Source organism: Falco punctatus, assembly GCF_963210335.1.
Source record: "Falco punctatus genome assembly, chromosome: 7".
In the NCBI taxonomy this organism is placed as follows: Eukaryota; Metazoa; Chordata; class Aves; order Falconiformes; family Falconidae; genus Falco; species Falco punctatus.
Window position 1 is genome coordinate 27,602,912 of NC_137587.1, and position 16,964 is coordinate 27,619,875.

At 46.6% G+C, this 16,964-nt stretch overlaps 1 protein-coding gene across 1 annotated transcript in view; it reads left to right on the forward strand.

Annotated features, from left to right (window-relative positions):
* Nucleotides 1-16,964, forward strand: part of ALKBH3 (alkB homolog 3, alpha-ketoglutarate dependent dioxygenase) — an 81,510-nt gene that overhangs the window by 51,102 nt on the left and 13,444 nt on the right. Inside the window, exon 11 of the transcript XR_013929252.1 lies at nt 1-16,964. This exon is cut by the window's left edge and continues 12,483 nt beyond it; it is cut by the window's right edge and continues 13,444 nt beyond it. The gene's annotated coding sequence lies outside the window, so the exon portion shown is untranslated.

Sequence of the window (16,964 nt, forward strand, 5' to 3'; positions counted from 1 at the left end):
CCCTGGAGACCAAACGTATAAACCCTCAGCTCCTCACATATCTGGTTCCAGCAGACGGGGATCCAAAAAGGCTTTTAGAAGAGGGATTTCTGTTCGCTTGCCGATTATCGATTGGTGCAAAGAACAAAATGCTCTCCATGCAGTGGTAGCTCACATATCTTTGTATCTTTAGCAATAAAACCAAATAGTGGCTTCTGAAGCACAAAAGCGCAGCCAGGACACTGCATGGCAGACCTATGGCTGCTGCTTCTCACTGGGGCCTTGCTTCAGACTCCTAACGAGGGGGTCAGCAGAGAGGCTTTTGTGATGGGATGAGGGATGTGGTTAACGGTTTTTCTTGATTCTGCCAGAATCTATGCATGCGTGGGAAGCACGGCTCCCCCTCCCTGCCCACATGCTTCCTTTCCCAGGGGACTTGAGCCTGACCCTGGCAATGGGCGCACTTGATGCACCTTGGTGTCCTGCCTGCTGGGCATGAACCTGGGGGAGCAGGCTGGGGCTGGGTGCAGTTCTTCCACGAGTCTGATCCAGGGCTTTTCTCCTAAGTAGGAAGCCAATCATGTAAACAACTCCCAGGAGGTGCTGATATTTAGCAAAGAGGCAATGCAGTCTGAAGCACATCACACTCTCCATGGGGGACCAGCCTGCAGTAGAAGAGCTTTGGTCTGGACTGGTGTGACAGGAGGTCCAAGACAGGATGGATCTATCCATGGACCAGTAAAACCTTCAGGTAAGGCAGTCATCTGTTTGGACCAGTGGACCTTGCCTGTATAACCAGCAAAGGGGAATTGTACTGCACATTAGGGATGTATTCTGTATAATCTTGGCAAGCTCTCCTACACATGAACATGAGGTACATGAGTGGGCAGTGGTTGTGCACACAGCTGTGCAGAGTGGCAGAAGCTTTCAGTGTGGTTCTGGGGCTTCTACAGACCTCTTAGGGCTACTGTGGTCAAAGGAGAGTGGCTCTTGCTTCCCCTGGACTGACTGGCAGGGCTGTGACAGAGCCATGCTGCAGGTGTGGGACGCTCCAGCTTGCTCAGCTCTGGGTGGGTTTATTACTTAGGGCATAGCCTCAGAAAACAGGATCCCAGAACCAGCTGGGTCCAGGAGCTGTTATTTAGTAATTTAATGCAATATTTAGGATAGATCTATATTAATTTTATGTATGTGTTTTTTAAAAAATACATTTTCCTTTTTATTTTATTTATGCATTTTCCATTTGGGTATCTGCTTAGTTCAGGCAGTGGAGTTAGTCATGTCAATACCAGATATTGAATTTGTTGTACTGCCAGAGCTCAGAGGGAAAAGCTAAGGCTGAACATCCACCCCGAAGCCAGCACTTCCTAGCTCTGAAGGCTTAAACCCAAAGAGGACCCACCATGTCTTTAGGAATCTGTACCCAACATTAAAGTGTTGCAATCATTCCAGCTTAAACCTATAGATGCTCAGCTAGTGATGGCAATCAAAGTTTCTGGCTGCCTGCCCAACAGTGCTGGCTGAAGTCTCAGAGAGGACTGGCCTGACCCCATAACTGTCCTCAGGCCAGGTCTCCTAGAATAGACCTCAGATAAATGTCCCTAAACAATGGCATCTGTATGTCCAGCGGACAGAGCATTAACCTTTGGAGGGACAGAAATGAACGGTTGTGCCCAGTCCTTACTCTGGGGAATAAACCTGATCCCCCCACATCCTGGAGGGCAGTGTAGCTGAAGGTGACTGCAGAGCCCCTGGCTCCAGCTCTGTGGCCAGATTTGTCACCCTATGCAGGGTCTCAAGCTTCACGGTCCTGAAGTGAGAGACCTGCTGCTCTCAGCCCAGAGGCTGCCACCTAAGCCCTTCTCTTGGCCACTCCTGCTAGCTACTTTAGCTGACTTCCAGCTTGCTCTGCTGCTACCCTAACAACCTCCCTGTCTTGTAAAGTAAGCCCTGGGAACGTAATTCTAGACTGTGCCTGTCTGTGGATGGGAAGACACCTTGGAGCTCGGCATTGCCATGCAACTGGGCTACTGGTGAGCGTAGCCCTGCTTGCTGCTAACTGTGCAACCGTGTCTTAGCGCAGCAGCAGCACGTGGGGAGCTGGTGGTGAGGCAGACAGTGCACAACTATTTAAGCCTTTCATGGCTGCTCAAAGCATCACAGAGGAGGGGGATGATTTCAAAAACAGCTCCAGATCCTGGACCTCATAAGCATATCAAGAGGTGTTTATGACACCGGGCCTGGTCTCAGCCAACGGAGGTCTATGGTGTACACCTTATAGGAAATGTGGTATTGAGGAAGGGTACAGGGCTTTGAATTGTCCTTTGAGATTTATAATCGGGTTGACTTTTTAAAAGCAATTCTTCTGGTGCGTTTAATACCGTGGGCACATGGAGGGCTCGAGAGGCCTAAGGCAAAAGCGAGGATTGCTCTTTAGATGCAGGCTTAGCAGAGCAGTATCCTGATGTAACAAGATCAAGCACCTGGTTCACTTCTGCATAGAGGACTTGGAGGCAATCAGCCCTGGTTGCCCCTGCCTGCTCAACCATAACTCCAGGCTGGGAAAGACATGAATTATGTGCAGAAAAATTTTGAGACTAAGCGAAGAATGCATTTTGGTTCCTTTTTCTTGTTTCCAGATACAGCCTGCATCCTGTTGGGTGCAACTAGGTCAATAGTCTCAAGCACTTTTCTGTACACAGGAGGACTAGAAACATGTTTTCTTTTCTGAGCAGAAACTGAGTCTTATGCAAAGCCAAAGGCTGGGATTTAAAGATAGTGTCTTGACCTATCAGAATAAAATCCCAAGCAACAGGGGGTTGGATGAAGTGCCAGACAGGAGTGTTTTGGGGTCAGTGGGATGAAAGGAAAGGGTTTGCTCTTCTGCAGCACAGCTGTTGGTAATGAGTCAGAAGTCTTGCACTTGGAGTTTGCACGCCTGTTGCAAGGCCTACACCTTCCACATCTCTGCTGCACAACATCATGCCTTCTTTCCCACTCTGCAACTGCTCCCAAGGGGTCTCTGAGGATGCCACACAAGTCCCGTGCTGGAGAAGTCCTGGCAGAAGTCACCCCTTCAGCTGCAGCCCTGCACTGGTATTGCTCCCCTATGTTGTGGATTCATCCCCTGTTGTGCACCTAATGTGGTCCCGTCTGATGTCCTGGAGAAGGAGGTACTTGCAGGGCTGTTGAAGGAGCCACGTGTGCTGTGACTTCGCGCTTTGCACCAGGGGCTGCTGCCTCTTCCTATGGGGCACCCATGTTTGCTGTCCCTTTGCCCTTGGGAGCCAATGTTCCAGGGCTGCCTGGCAGCTGCACCCAGAAATTTTGCTCTTTCAGCAAAATTGGGATGTGCATTGCAGGGATGTCTTTGCCTCTAAGCTGACTTACTGCCAGCAAGTGCATGTATAGACCTCGCTATATATAAACAAGCAGGGTCAGAGATCTATTTTTAGCCTATCTCAAAATATTTCCCTTGCTGTGCATTTCTTGCCACCAATTTCTAGTCCTGTCTCCATGCTGCAAAAAGCCTTGTGAGGTGCGTGAGGTCTGTCAGCCCCGGGATCAGAGTGGGGGGACTGGGGAGAAAACTTTGCTATGGAACATCACCCAGCACCAGGCCCTGCCATGACCACAAGCTGAGGTGGGCGCTAGTGCTAAAATGTCCCTTTGACATTTCAGGTGAGGAAGTCTCCAGGACAATTTTTAGCATTTAGAGCCAATGGCCCTGTAAAATGAAAGCCCAGCAGCTCAACTGTACTGGAGCCAGCTGTGGGTGCAGGCAGGGAGTGTTGGGAAGAGTTGAGCACCATGGGACACTTGTCCCACCACCATAAGTCCCTCCTGCAGTACTGGGTAGAGGTAGTTTTGTCCTCTCCAGGGCTGAGCTTTGGTTTCTCTCATAGCTGGTAGGGCTGGGGAGTACAGGGGAAGAGCAGCTCATTTATCTTGTGCCAGTAAGTGATGTGTTTGGTGCTGCGTGGTGGCTTCTCTCATGCCTCAAACATTTTCTGAGAGCCATCACGGCAGTAACAGATGAAGTGCTGCTTCTGGGCTGTGGACCAGGGTTTTTTTGGGGAATTTGCTCTCCTCTCCATGTTGTCCTTCCATCTTCCCGAAGCCAGGCTGCCTTTGGAGGTGTTTACAGTACAGCTGGTGTGTCACTGCTGCTGTTTAACCTGGTGACAGGAGGTGGCTGACCTAAAGCTGGAGAGGGAATGTTTTTGTAGAGGGAAACAGATAAGCATAAAAGGGAGGGTTTGTCTGCAGGTGGCATGGGAAGGGGATGGAGGGGCCTGTGAGAGGGCAGAGGGAGAGGACCCTGGGGGCTGTGACTAGCCTTGCAGTGACAGCTCTTTCCCTCAGCTGCATGCTCTGCCTGCTGCCACGGACCCTTTCCCTGGCTCCCCGGGGTGCTGGTTCAGAGGACGCACATCCAGCCTGCTCCGGGAAGGCATAGCGGTGCCTCTCAGTCATCTCTCCTGCTTCTGCCACTTGCTTTGGCCACCACTGACAGACATCCCTAAGGGGTGGTTTGCTCGAAAGGGCTCCAGGCTGCAAAGGGTTCCCATGCCCCATTGCTTTGCCATGCCATTGTAAGTTACAGTGAAGCTGCTGAGCTGGGGCAGCTGTTGGCGTGTATGTGCTGCAGCCCAGGATGAGCTGATCATTTTACCCTCTTTCATCACGGGTGATGCTTGATTTCATTTGCCTTGCAATAGTCCTGGCTCATCCTGTGCACGTGGCTCGTTACTCATGGAAACTCCTGTCACTGTAACTCAGCTCTGCGTCTCAGCTCTTGCAATTTGACTGTATATCTGCTATTTGAGGATCTTTTTTCTTGCTATCTTGGCTCCTGGAAGCCTCTGGTCTGCCAAAAATCTCTGCTTTTGCTTTTATAACACTTTCCACACTTCCTGTCCATGGAAAGAAAAAGCTTGAAAATGGGATTCCAGTATTCTCAGTAGGCTGGGGAAAGAGAAGGGAAATGCATCAACTATTGAAAAATAACCATGACTTTCTAGCAGCTTCATATCAGAAAAAGTCTATTTGGGAACATAGGGGCCTCACTGAAAGAGAAACACCACAGCTTTTTTCTCATGGTGGTGGCTGGTAGTCTTCAGGCTAGAGTCAATTTGTGTTAGTCAGGCGTCACAAGTTATTTGTTGTTTGGGTTTTTTTAATGTGTGATAATCTTGCCCTTGAGAAGCTTTTCCTGGAAGCTCCGTCATGAAAATGGGGTGCCACAATATAATTTTAGTTTGTCTGCCTATTACCACTGCTCTTATTTACATGACCAGCTATTTTTAGTGCCAGTCACAAAGCAAAGTTTATTAATGGTGATGTGAAACCTCAGTGTCACATTTTTCTCAGCTAAACAGTAAGAAGCAGCAGCAGCAAGTGCTGTCCTCCAGGAGTGGAAAATACATGTGGAAATCACGCAGCCCCAGTAGATCCAATGGCCATGGCAGCAACACTTAAGAAAGTAAGTTTGTGGACTGCTCTGAGAGCTGCTCAGGTCCATAGTTACACACCAACTTTAGGAACTGACAAAAATGTCAATGAGGGTGATGTAACATGGGTCTAATGTTAAAAATGCTATAGCTTGGTCACAACTAGAAAAATTATGGATGTTAGAGTGATACAAGAGCATAACAGCAATAATAGTGCTAAGGGAGAAATCTCTAGGTCAAGACTGAAGCAGGCTCCGTGGGTTTGAAATATCTGAGGCAGCAAATACCTTCTATCAGATGAAAAACTTTTGATCACAGCTCCTTTGGAAGACATGCCTTAGCTTACCGTCAATATTTATCACAATGGATGTCAAGCAGTTTTTGAAACAACCCTTTATATTTACCCAAGTTATGGACCATGCCTTTTTGTAAGTTTATTCCAGTTAACTGAAAAGCAATGGCAAACTAACAGCATTTTGTATTTCTTAATCTTTACACAGGGGTTAATGTGCATCTCTAAGGTGGAAGACCGGATGTTACATCTGCTTTTCATCTGGGCCATGATTTCCTGGCCTTTGAGTACATGCGTGACAATATACTATTTTACTGCTCACCTGCCTGTGTCCATTTAAAAAAAAAAAAAAAAAGATATTTCAACTCAGAAAGCCTGTTTGGAAGGAACCTAGTCGATCAGTCAATGGAGCAGAGGACTGTGAACTCCAGTGCAAAGATCCACAAGCTGCAAATCTATTTCAAAAGGAGGACTGTGCACAGGATCATTTCAGCAATATATGGAGGAGGAAGGTAAGGATTATGATGATGCATGAAGAGAAAAACTAATTTATTACAAGTTCCTTACAGTTACCCATGATGCTTTCAAGGCAAAATATTGTACATTCATTTATGATTCATTGTATACTCAGGTATAATTTGTAAATTCCTTCTGTGTAATATGAATCTCTTTTTGACTAATAAAAATGTAAAGCAGAAGTCTTTCAATGCAAAAATATATTTACACGGAGACAGGAGGCTGTTGCTATTAAGCAGTAGTAAGCTTGCCACCTTAGGTGCAGTATTAGTGTCAGCAATAACTACATTTTTTGTTCATGGCTTGCTGATTACTAGAAAGAATATCAAGTAGGAGAAGAAAAGGCTGGTCATGTCGGCTTGCTACAGTTCCCTGTAGCCTAGAGTCTGGAGAGGGTATAAAACTGGGGAAGACAGTAAAGCTCTTGATTCATGGCGTACCTTAAAGCAGGCTTGCCACGGAGTCTAGAAGAGCACATGAGAATTTCCTGCCTGCACCCTGCATCCCTCCCACCAGAGATCACGGAGCACTTCCTGCTCACAGCGCTTTTATTTCAAACTAATTCAGACCTATAACATAGAGGACCAAAAGTTGCAACAACTTTGAGGTGCTGCAGGAGCAGGACGTGAGAGATTAAGAGCATCCCTGGTGTCCTCAGTCCCTGCTGCAGCAGGGAATTTCTGAATCCTGAGGTGATTCTAAGAAACAGGCGGTAACCCACTTCACTGTGAAGCCCAGATATTACTCTGTGCAATGATGCTGTGACCTGTGACAAGGTGCACTAACCTCACTCTCAGGAGGCTGGGAAGAGTTGATGAGCAGTTTATTGATGTTGTAACAGGCACCTGGGCTACAAGCTGGGGAGACCTGTGGTGCTGACAAGGTGGGGACACAGACCAACCATCTCAGCAGACGAAAGCGGGATCTCCATTTAGGTCTGTCTGGGATCTGGTGGGGTTGTACCATCTCAGAAGCATTAATTTGGAGAGCTGGGCTGTAACAGCTAACCCTAGTGACAGCAAAAGCTCCTGCATTTGCGGTGGTCATTGGGCCCAGAGACTCGGTCTGCTCCCAGCGCAATGCGTGGCGGAACTCCCACCACTGTTATACAGCACTGGGATGAGCTTTTGGAAGTCCTGCCCTAGCACTGCCACCAGGCTTATCTTCTAAGACCAAAAGCTCCAGGTTTTTTTCACTTTGCACCTGGCTCCTAGCAGCCTCAGGTCACCTATTCCTCCTAGTTCAACTATTTAATTGCATTTAGTGATTAAAAATGGTAGTGGGGAATTGGCACTTCCCTTCTGTTAACTCTGGCATCTCCCTCAATTCCAGCTAGCTGTCAAGGGAAAATATGGATTTCTAAAAGATTGGGAGCAGGATCATTTGGGCAAAAAAGATGGCCAGCACCTAGCTCCTGATGTATCAGCTTTTTGTGGTCAGCAGGGAATCTGTGCTCTCTGATGGACACGCTGGCCAAACCCCAGACTTTCTGGGTCTGTATCACAGGGTGTGTGGAGAATGGATAAAGAACCAGAGTTTGAATTTTGACCAGGCCTTGTTTGCTGCTCCCATCGACAGTGCCCCAAGTGCTAATTATAATCTTATTTTGCTTTGGTCAGAGAAAATGAGAAAGTGGGGTGAAACCCCAAAATAAGCAGCCCTTAGAATAGCCCTCTCCACATCTTCCTGCTAATGGCATCTCTGAAGAAGACTGCTTGTTCCCCTTCAGACAAGCTTTCAGAGGCTATTTTAATCCATTTTTAGTTGCAAATAGCATTTATCAGAATAAGAGTGGGCTGGTCGCCAGCTCCTTCAGATCTTTGACAGCCTGGAGGGGAAAGTCTCTGGAAAATAACTGAGTGCACTTCTACTGCATGTTCCCCTGCCCAGGGGATTCTGGGGACAGAACAAGGAAACGTTCATTTGATGGAGCAGAGCCCAGGAACCAGTGCTTTGCTACAACCAGAGATTCCCCTGTCATCAACAATTGTTCCCAGGAATCGGAGCTCTTGTTCCTATCGTCCATGTGGGTGTTTTCAGATTCAATTTAGCAATCACTAGAAGGTAAGAAGCAAGGTTGGCAGAAAGGTTGCAGAGCCACTCATTTCTGAGTCACTGCTTAGAACATGATCTCGGCTAATTGTGTCCAAAAATCCTTGCTGACAGTCATCTCATGGCCACATGGTGGTCACTAGTGAGTTCACAATTGTCACCAAGTTCATAGACCGTTCAAAGTTATATTTTAGAAAATGCCACATGTAATGCTAATTGGCAATCTCAGGGAGGCAGGCGAGGAGCAGGCCATGAATATTAAATTCCCCCTTTCCCTGAAGGCAGTTTGATGACAGGCAGTATCGGGGTAGCTTGCCCTACTGCTCTGTCTCAGCGATCTTTCAGGCTCTGGCGTTGTTGTCTTTCACCAGTTCTAAATCAATTTTAAAATATCTTAGGAGTAATATGTGTGGTGGCCTACTGCATGATTTCCCTGGGCAAGGGGTGACAGGCAAGAGAGACAGAGCCGACGGAAGGATGGACGGTGGCACAAGAGATCTTGGGGCTTGCTGTAGGATAACATAGGAGAACTTTAGGAAAATATTGCTACATTCTTGATGTCTTGCTGCCTTCCAGCATTTGTCAGAGTGACTTTGAAGACCATTTGATCCAGTCTTGATCTATTTATATCTCTTGTGTTCAAAAGCACACATCTGAAACGCAAATCAGAAGGAGTTCATGAGCAAGTACTATGCAGAAGGCTTGTTGTGTGTGTGATACCTGAGGCAGTCTTGGATCCACAATCCCGGCCAAACATCAGCATAACAGTGATAAATTCTTTGCTGCACTGAGGGAAGTTGTTGCACTTCACCAAGAATACAACAGTACCCGTTCATTTTTCTCTCTTTCCTGCCTCCTGAGACCCAACTATATATTTTCTCTGATGTGCAGAATTCATGGGTTTTGCCAGTTACAATAAACATTTCAGGATGATATGGGAAATGACACAATTCTGCTAAGTTCTGGTTTCTTTATTCTTTAAAAGGGTAAAGCCTGGTAGTAATAGAACTGATTGGATATGTTAATGTATAGATAGAAACAAGCCTTTAAGAAATATTATGCAATTTTATTATCCCTATTTGATTTCACTGGCTTTGTAATAGGAAAGGAGACTCAGCAGGAGGCAAGTTGGTAGCACACATTTCTAATTATCACAAGTCTGAAGGCTGACTAGACCATCTTCGTGGCTTCTATTGACCTTCTTCAGTGCACTGTCAGGGTCTTGTGACTTGTGTATTTGTTGCCTGAAAAATGCCAATAAACGTGATTTACCAGTTGCATGACATCCTCTCAGTGCCTGTAGGGCTGTTACACTTTTCCAATGAAATACAGCTCCTTTAGCTTGTTTCTGTAAGGGTCCCAGCAAAACCAGAATGGCAGCCCTGACCTACCAGATCCTGTCAATTCTGTTTCACTTCCTGTTTCCACAGATGCATTTGGCTGTCAAGTGAGGAAGTCTTTAAACTTTGCTGTGGGAAGAATATAGGATGATTCACTCTGCTATAGCAAGTTGGGATGCTTCTGCTCACTGCCTTCAGACTAATTCATTTATCATGAAGGTGGAAGAGTTTTGTTCTGTTGAATGTCACCACACTCGTTTTCCCTGCCTGGGCTTCCCTTGTTATTTCTAGATGGATCTTTGATGGAAAAAACAGATCTGCCTCCTGTAAATGCATGGCTGTGTGATGATGCTGCAGTCCCGGTTGGGAAACCCCAGCAGCATTTTCCCTTGCACTCCCCCAGGCACTGCACCACGGCAGCACGCCCAGGGCACAGCAGGATCCAGGCTGCTGAGGGCAACCAGAGTAGTGGGGCCAGTACCTGCAGTCCCATGGAGGGGGCAGCTGCTCCTGGCTCACTGCCCTGTTCTCTTGGCTCCTTCCCACCTTGGTGCCTTGCATGTTGTGCCAGCTGGAGCCTTGGGAAGTTGCTGCTGATTTACTAGTTTCATAAATATCCCTGGTGCAAATGGAGAGGAAAGTGTCTCCATCTCAGGTAGGGCTGGTGCAAAGAGTTCCAGAGAGCAGTCCACACGGTTGCAAGAAAAGCTGGAAAGGCCATTTGTGGTTCTAGCAACAGGTTTGAGTCACAGAGTCCCTTCCACCCATGCACTCCTGCATTCACAGCCTGAAGTGCCAACTGCTTTGTCACAACTATTCCTCCTCAATACAGAGACGGATTTACTCTGATGTAGGTTTGCCATGGAGGTCAGTTTTGGTATGTGTGATATGTAGTAAAGCTTGGGCACCCTTGACTACTAACAGCACCACAGTGCTTTCAACAGCAGAATAACCCCATCTTTTTCATCTTGGCTCAGCTGTAGTCTCTCACCTGTATTTTCAGGGATAGGTGCTGCTCCTCACCTTGATGGAGGCATTTAGGACACTGAATATATGTAGTGTATTTAACATTTGTAGTTAAAGGAGGTTTACATCTCTGCACATATAAAAGTGATAGCTGATGAACTAAAACTGAGTACGTGTAGGAAAACTCTTTATAGGCCAAATGAGACGAGGATGAGCTTTGCCAGAGTTCACCCTTGACCACATCATCTTCTGCAGAAGGTCACTGCCTCTGTTGTTGTGTTGAGGAAATGCTGAGGGAAGACTGTGAGAAGGAAGGACGAAGCAAACAGTGACTTAAGGAAAAAGGGGAGAGAAAACCAGAAATGAGGCTTGAAGACAGGGGACTGATGGAGAATGTCAGCTCTTTACACTCACGGGGTCACAGAAACAAAGGGGAGGTCTTACCTGAGCAACCAAAGTAGTGCTGTGTATCTGAGGGTTGAATTTGGGATTTCTTTTTGCAAATGCACTTAAGGTTTGGTTTTGGAGAAACTGACTGCTCATGGCTTGGATAGGCATACTCTTTGCTGTGTACAAAGACTGGATGGCCAAGCCCAAAGAGTGGTGGTGAATGGAGTTAAATCCGGTTGGCGGCCAGTCACAGGTGGTGTTCCCCAGTATTGGGGGACATCCTATTTAATAACTTTATCAATGATCTGGACAAGAGGATCAAGTGCACCCTCAGTAAGTTTCTAATTCTGTGATTCTCCGACATTTGCATAAAACCAGGGGCAGAACTTGTCTTAAAAGTCTCGCATTGCAGTCTGGCAAGCAAAGTTTCCTCATTGTCATTTTGCGTAATTCTCTTGGTAGAAGTCAATTCCCAAGGCATGGCCAGTACACAGTGTGTGTGTGTACTGGGGGTAGCAGTACAGAAATGAGTAAGCAAAAGACTGATCTTGCCCTGATCCCAGAGTGCTCGAACATGCTGTCCTGGCAGTCGGCATGCATCAGAGATGGGGGACAAGCTTTGCTTTTTCCCTGCCAGGCCAGAGCTGCCTTTAGCATCTACTTTCCCACCCTCTCCCCCTCTGCCCTCTTGTACAGGGCACTTGGACAGAAGACTGTTTTGGATGGGCTTCAAGGGACTTTTTAAGGCTGTGGGCTTTTCCCTTTATAGCTGCAATTTACTGGTAAAACTTGTCTGAATTATGCAGGCTTTTTACAGTGAAACAGGTTCAAGAACCTCTATTTTTAGTCCAGGTCTAAACAAGAATTACTGCCTGCTCCTCCCGCATTCCTCTGTGGCCCTCTCCCTCAGCTTTGTTGTCAGCTTTCTGTGCCAGGTAGTTGTTCAGTGGCAGGAACAGTCAGAGAAATGGGACCATTTAGTCTCAAAGAAATCATAACCTACTTTTCCAGCATCATAAAAAACTAATCAATCCTCTTAATTTGCCAAAACAATCTGTTGTGCCATTAACTAGCAAGTCCAGGCTGCTCTTGGAACAGAGGCTGAAAAGCATGCAGGCTTTTAGAAGATTGTTGACCAGGAGAGAGCACGAGGTAAATGTTACCGCATAATACAGGAGTATTGAGGGGTGGGTGGGTGTGTTTACATAGTGATGTATTTGTGCATGATATATTGCAGATATTTAAAATGTACATTCCTTGATGGGAAGAGCTGTACTTGAGAAACGATTTGCTATCATAACAAGGACTCTAGCTGACCTGTGGATATGTTAACTGTGGTAAAGTTCCTTACTCCAATATCTGTTTATATAAAGCATGTATGTGCTCTCCCTCTGTTTTATATACAAATTCATATGGCATCCATCCCAGCAAGCTTACATTCTAAGGTTAGCACTAATGGATGCTGATTGTGGCGTGGGTGGGAATGAATGGAAAGCACACAAGAGCCCCCCCTCATGAGAGACAGCGATTGCCATGAGCCTGTTGTGCTAATCCCTACCCACATCACCCCTCCTCATTTGACACCAGCTCCAGTGGGTATCAAGCAACCCTGCAGCACCCCTAGAGCCACTGCCCTGGGGAGAGTCCTGTGAAGCAGGAATGGTGGGCTAGACTTCAGAAAGGATGAGGTTGCCTCTGTACCATGCACACCTGTGTCCCATCCCAACCTTAAGCCACCTGTTGTCTCTTCAAGGGCTGAAGGAAACAAAGGCCCTGCTGCAACTGGTTGGCTGGTGTGGCTTCCTTATATAAACCCCCTCGGAGAGAGGATTTTGTAGGCTTTGCAAAAGCTGTGAAAGCAGCTCCAGCCTCCCTTCTTGGCCTGGGGATGGCTGTCCTTTGATGTGCAGGAAATGTGTAGCCATCTTGCAAAGCCAGTTTGCTACTTGCTTGGCTTCCCACTGCTGGCTTCGTGGTTGAGGCTGCCCAGCCTGCTGCTGCTCCACTGGGCAGACTCCCACGGGTGAGGACGGCGGCTTGAGAGTCGGTAAGTCTCAGGCAGAGGGGTGCTTGGCTTTGGCTGGCTGGACTGTGCCCAGGGCTCCTGTGTGTCTGTTGTCACTTGATGTAATTTGAACCCTCGTGGTCTAACAAGTTCTGAAGTCCAGGCAGAGAGGCTCTCAAAGCAAGCATAGCAGGGCCTGTGGAGAGCTGGTCTCAGGGGGAACTCCCTCCTTTTCCGGGGATAGGGAGGTTTTAACACGTGGAGGAAGGTGACACGCTTCCTGAGAAGCTACGGCCCTCAGTTCTTTTCTTTGTGTGCAAATTAGGAAAAAATATGTGGAGTTGAGTAGGTAAAACCTGTAACTGGCAGACCAGCTTTGTTTTCTGTCCCCAGAAGACTGCTGAGAGTCCAGCCCAGGCCCTGTCCTCTCTTCTGCAGGGAACCTGCAAAAGGCTTGCCTCCTGTGGCCGGCTCTCTTCCTTGTGCCTCCCTCTGCCTTTGCCAGGCTCACAAGCAGCTCCAAGGGTGTGAAAGGACAGGACCACCTTTTCCTCCAGCTGCCGCAGCCATGCTCTGGGATGGGAAAGCAACAGGTATTGGCAGGGTGGAGCAACCCTGCCCCAGACCAGCTTGACACAGGGCAGCCTCCTGGGCTGGAAGTCCCGGGGCCGAGTCCTGCGCGGACAGTTGCCTCTCTGCTTCCTGCAGAGCAGCACTGAGGCATCCATTGCTGCTTTTCTGCTCAAAATCTTCATCTGCGGCTGAAATGAGAACCAGCTGGTGGTTGTTTGGGATTTAGTTTAGAAAAAAACCCATCTTCTGTAAAGTGTTACTCTGTTTTGAGTTTCTGTTTCCTTTCCCATCTGTCCACGAAGCTGGGTTTGTAAATCTCCCACTGTCTGTGTGTCTTCACTCATGGCATGGCTGCTCTGCTCTGGGTCCCAGCGTGGCTCCAGTGAGGAGCGTTTCTCCCCGGGCTGTGTGCAGGGGGGGCTTACCCAACTAACAAACAAAGAGTTTGTGCATGTTTTCATCTGCTTGTAGTTTCCCTCCTCCTGAGTTTCCTAGATTTGAGTGAACCCAGAAATCTCAATGCAAAACACCACTGAAACACCATCTGGTTTCACATCAAAACAGCACGCTTCCCAGCCATTTCTCTGCCAGCTCACTTGACTCTCCCTTGCAGCCTGTAACTGTGAGTTGTCACTGGCCCCAGCACAAAGTGGGTGGTTTGGTGGTATTCTGCACCCACAAAGATGCAAAACCGCAAGGCCAGCTCTCGAAAACTGGGCAGAGTGTACCCAAAGACATTTAGCAATTTCTGGACTCTAAGCTTTTCACCTTTCTTGGTTTTCTGTGTTTGTTTTTATGAGAGTACAAAACACTACCTCATTTGTTTAAAAGGAGAGGCCAGATGCTGCTCTCAATTGCATCAAAATTAATCTGGATTTACTTCATTTTGAATTTACACTCAAGTTTTGCAGAAAAGGAATACATCTCTGTGTTATTTTTTGTTTTCTACAAATATCCTTTCTTTTTCCCTTCAGTTGTTGGCAGTTTCCTGAAGGATTTTCTCATTGGATTTTTCATCTTTATTAAAGAAATTATGGCTTTTAAAAATAAGATTTCACTTTCTTTTGTAACTTCTAATAGTAATTAAAATCTCTTCTGTAACACAGCACAATCTGCTCTGTCTTTCAGCATTTTCAGAGGTTTTTGCCATTCTTCCTAGGCACTTTTCATATTTCCAAGACCAGAGAGAACTTTATGATTATCTGTTCTGACAATGAATCTCACCCAATGATTTCTGCTTCAATGTTTCGTTTAGTCTTCAGTTCAAGACCTCAGATTGCGCAAGTTGTAGCCCATCCCTGGGTAAATTGTTCTAATAGTTAATGGTTTTTGTTAAACAGTGTTCCCTGTAATCCATCTGAATCTGCTTGGCTTCTCTTTTCAACCACTGCATCAAGTTATATTCCTGTTTTTTTCTCTGCCTGATTAAAGAGCCCTAATCTTAATCATTTCTTCTTGTGCTGGTAATTATAGACAGTGCTCAAGTCATCTTTTGACCTTCTGTTGGATAAACTTGGATTGACCTTCTTAAGTTTCTTTCTAGAAGTATGTTTTCCAGATGCTGAGTTTTTCTTGAAGCTCTTTCCTGAACTCTTGACAATTTGTGTTGTTTTGAACTGTGAACACTGACATACAACCACACATCTCTCTTTCGATGTAGTGTAGTAGTTTCTGATGCTGTTTCCGCGGCGCTGTATACTGAGGTCATGCCACCTCTCTGCTATTACGTGACATTCTCCTGCTTGTATTTCCAAGAATCACATCTGTCCTAGCAACAGTATCATGTTAAGGGATTGTGTTTCACTGACTATGTACAATGACCCTTGAGTACAGTAAGGTTTGTAATCATCCTTTACAGAGACACTGCTTTGCAAGAGACTGTCTTCCACTGTACACATGCAACCAACACCATCCTTTGCTGCCATATGAATGATCCCAATTTGGACACCTTACCAGCATATTGTGTAAATTAATTTGTCATGCTGGACAGTCTTCTAGGTGGGCCTGTACAGCTGAGGATGCTCCTTGTCTTTCTGAGCCTGCCATTTCTGTATCATTCTTAACGCCGCCTGCTCCTATGAGCAATACTAATTTTGCAGACTGCTGGTTTTATCTGGGAATGACAAGGGAAGGTGTAAAATGCCTCCTGATGTAAGCATACTGATACAGTTATCTACATTAAATAAACCAGTGATCTCATGAAATATGGAACCAAGTATGTTTTAATAAGTTCCCACAAAAAGATACACACCTTTCCCAGAGAGAAAGGTGAGTCCCTGTCTCTGGAGAGCTAAACACTGAACCAGACAAGTCCCTGAGCAACCTGACCACCTAATCACACTTGTTTGGGGCAGCAGCTTGGATGAAAAGACTTCTAGAGGTCCCTTCCAACCCCATTTTTGTCTGTAATTATATAATTATGTGACTAATTAGGTTACTATTTTTGATAATTGTTACTGTTCTCTACAGTCACCTTTCTGGATTTCACCCTGCTCCAATGGCAGGTTAACTGGAATAGGCCCCACAGATATAAATATCTTTTATACCAACATCTGCTTAAATAACTCTGTATTTATGGATGAAATAGAAAACACTTCATTATCAGGCATTCCTGCTCAAGCCAAATACTTAAACAAGCATGCTGGTAAAAGACAGCTTTCTCCACAGGCTGACGGTGTTACAGAGGGTGTCTGCTGCGAGGTGTGTTTCTTGGGGACATGGCTGGCACTGGGGTGCCAGCAGAGAGTAGCCAGAGACTTCTCTCTTGCTCTCTGGCCAAATGGAGGCGACTGGAGCCTGTGGCTGGGCTCCTGCCATCCCTGGAGCCGACCTACTGGGCTGGTAGTCTCCAGGAGAGGTCACTCCTGTCTGCCAGAACTTGCCAGCACCGGACAGGGAGCTGCCTCCTCCCAGAGCACGTCCTTACCCTTGCCTCCACGGTGTGCAGCAGAACAGTAGGAAGGAAAATCATCTCTTGAAGGTGGAGGAAGGTGCTGCTCCTTTTCTCCCCAGACTGCCTTTCCCATCCTGGATGCCTCCAGCAATATTCGGAATGTCAGGCACGTGACTGGCCAGTGGTTTCAATCAAACCCATTTGGTCAGGTTCATTTTAATAACGGAGTATTTCCAAATCTTCCTGCTTTTGATTTCTTCACTCTGATCACAGTTGCCTTCCCAAATTCTGTAAATAGCCATTCATTCTCAAACTCCTGTTTTATTCCAATGCTTAATGGTAACTTGTAACCAAACACCACTGTAGAATCTAATCTCTGAAGATCACCTAGTCCTTCCACCCACTCAGAGCAGGACCAGCTTCAAAGCCACCTTGGGTTGCTCAGGGCCGTATCTGGTTGATTACTGAATGTCTCCATGAACAGCAGTTTCGCAGCCTGTCCAAG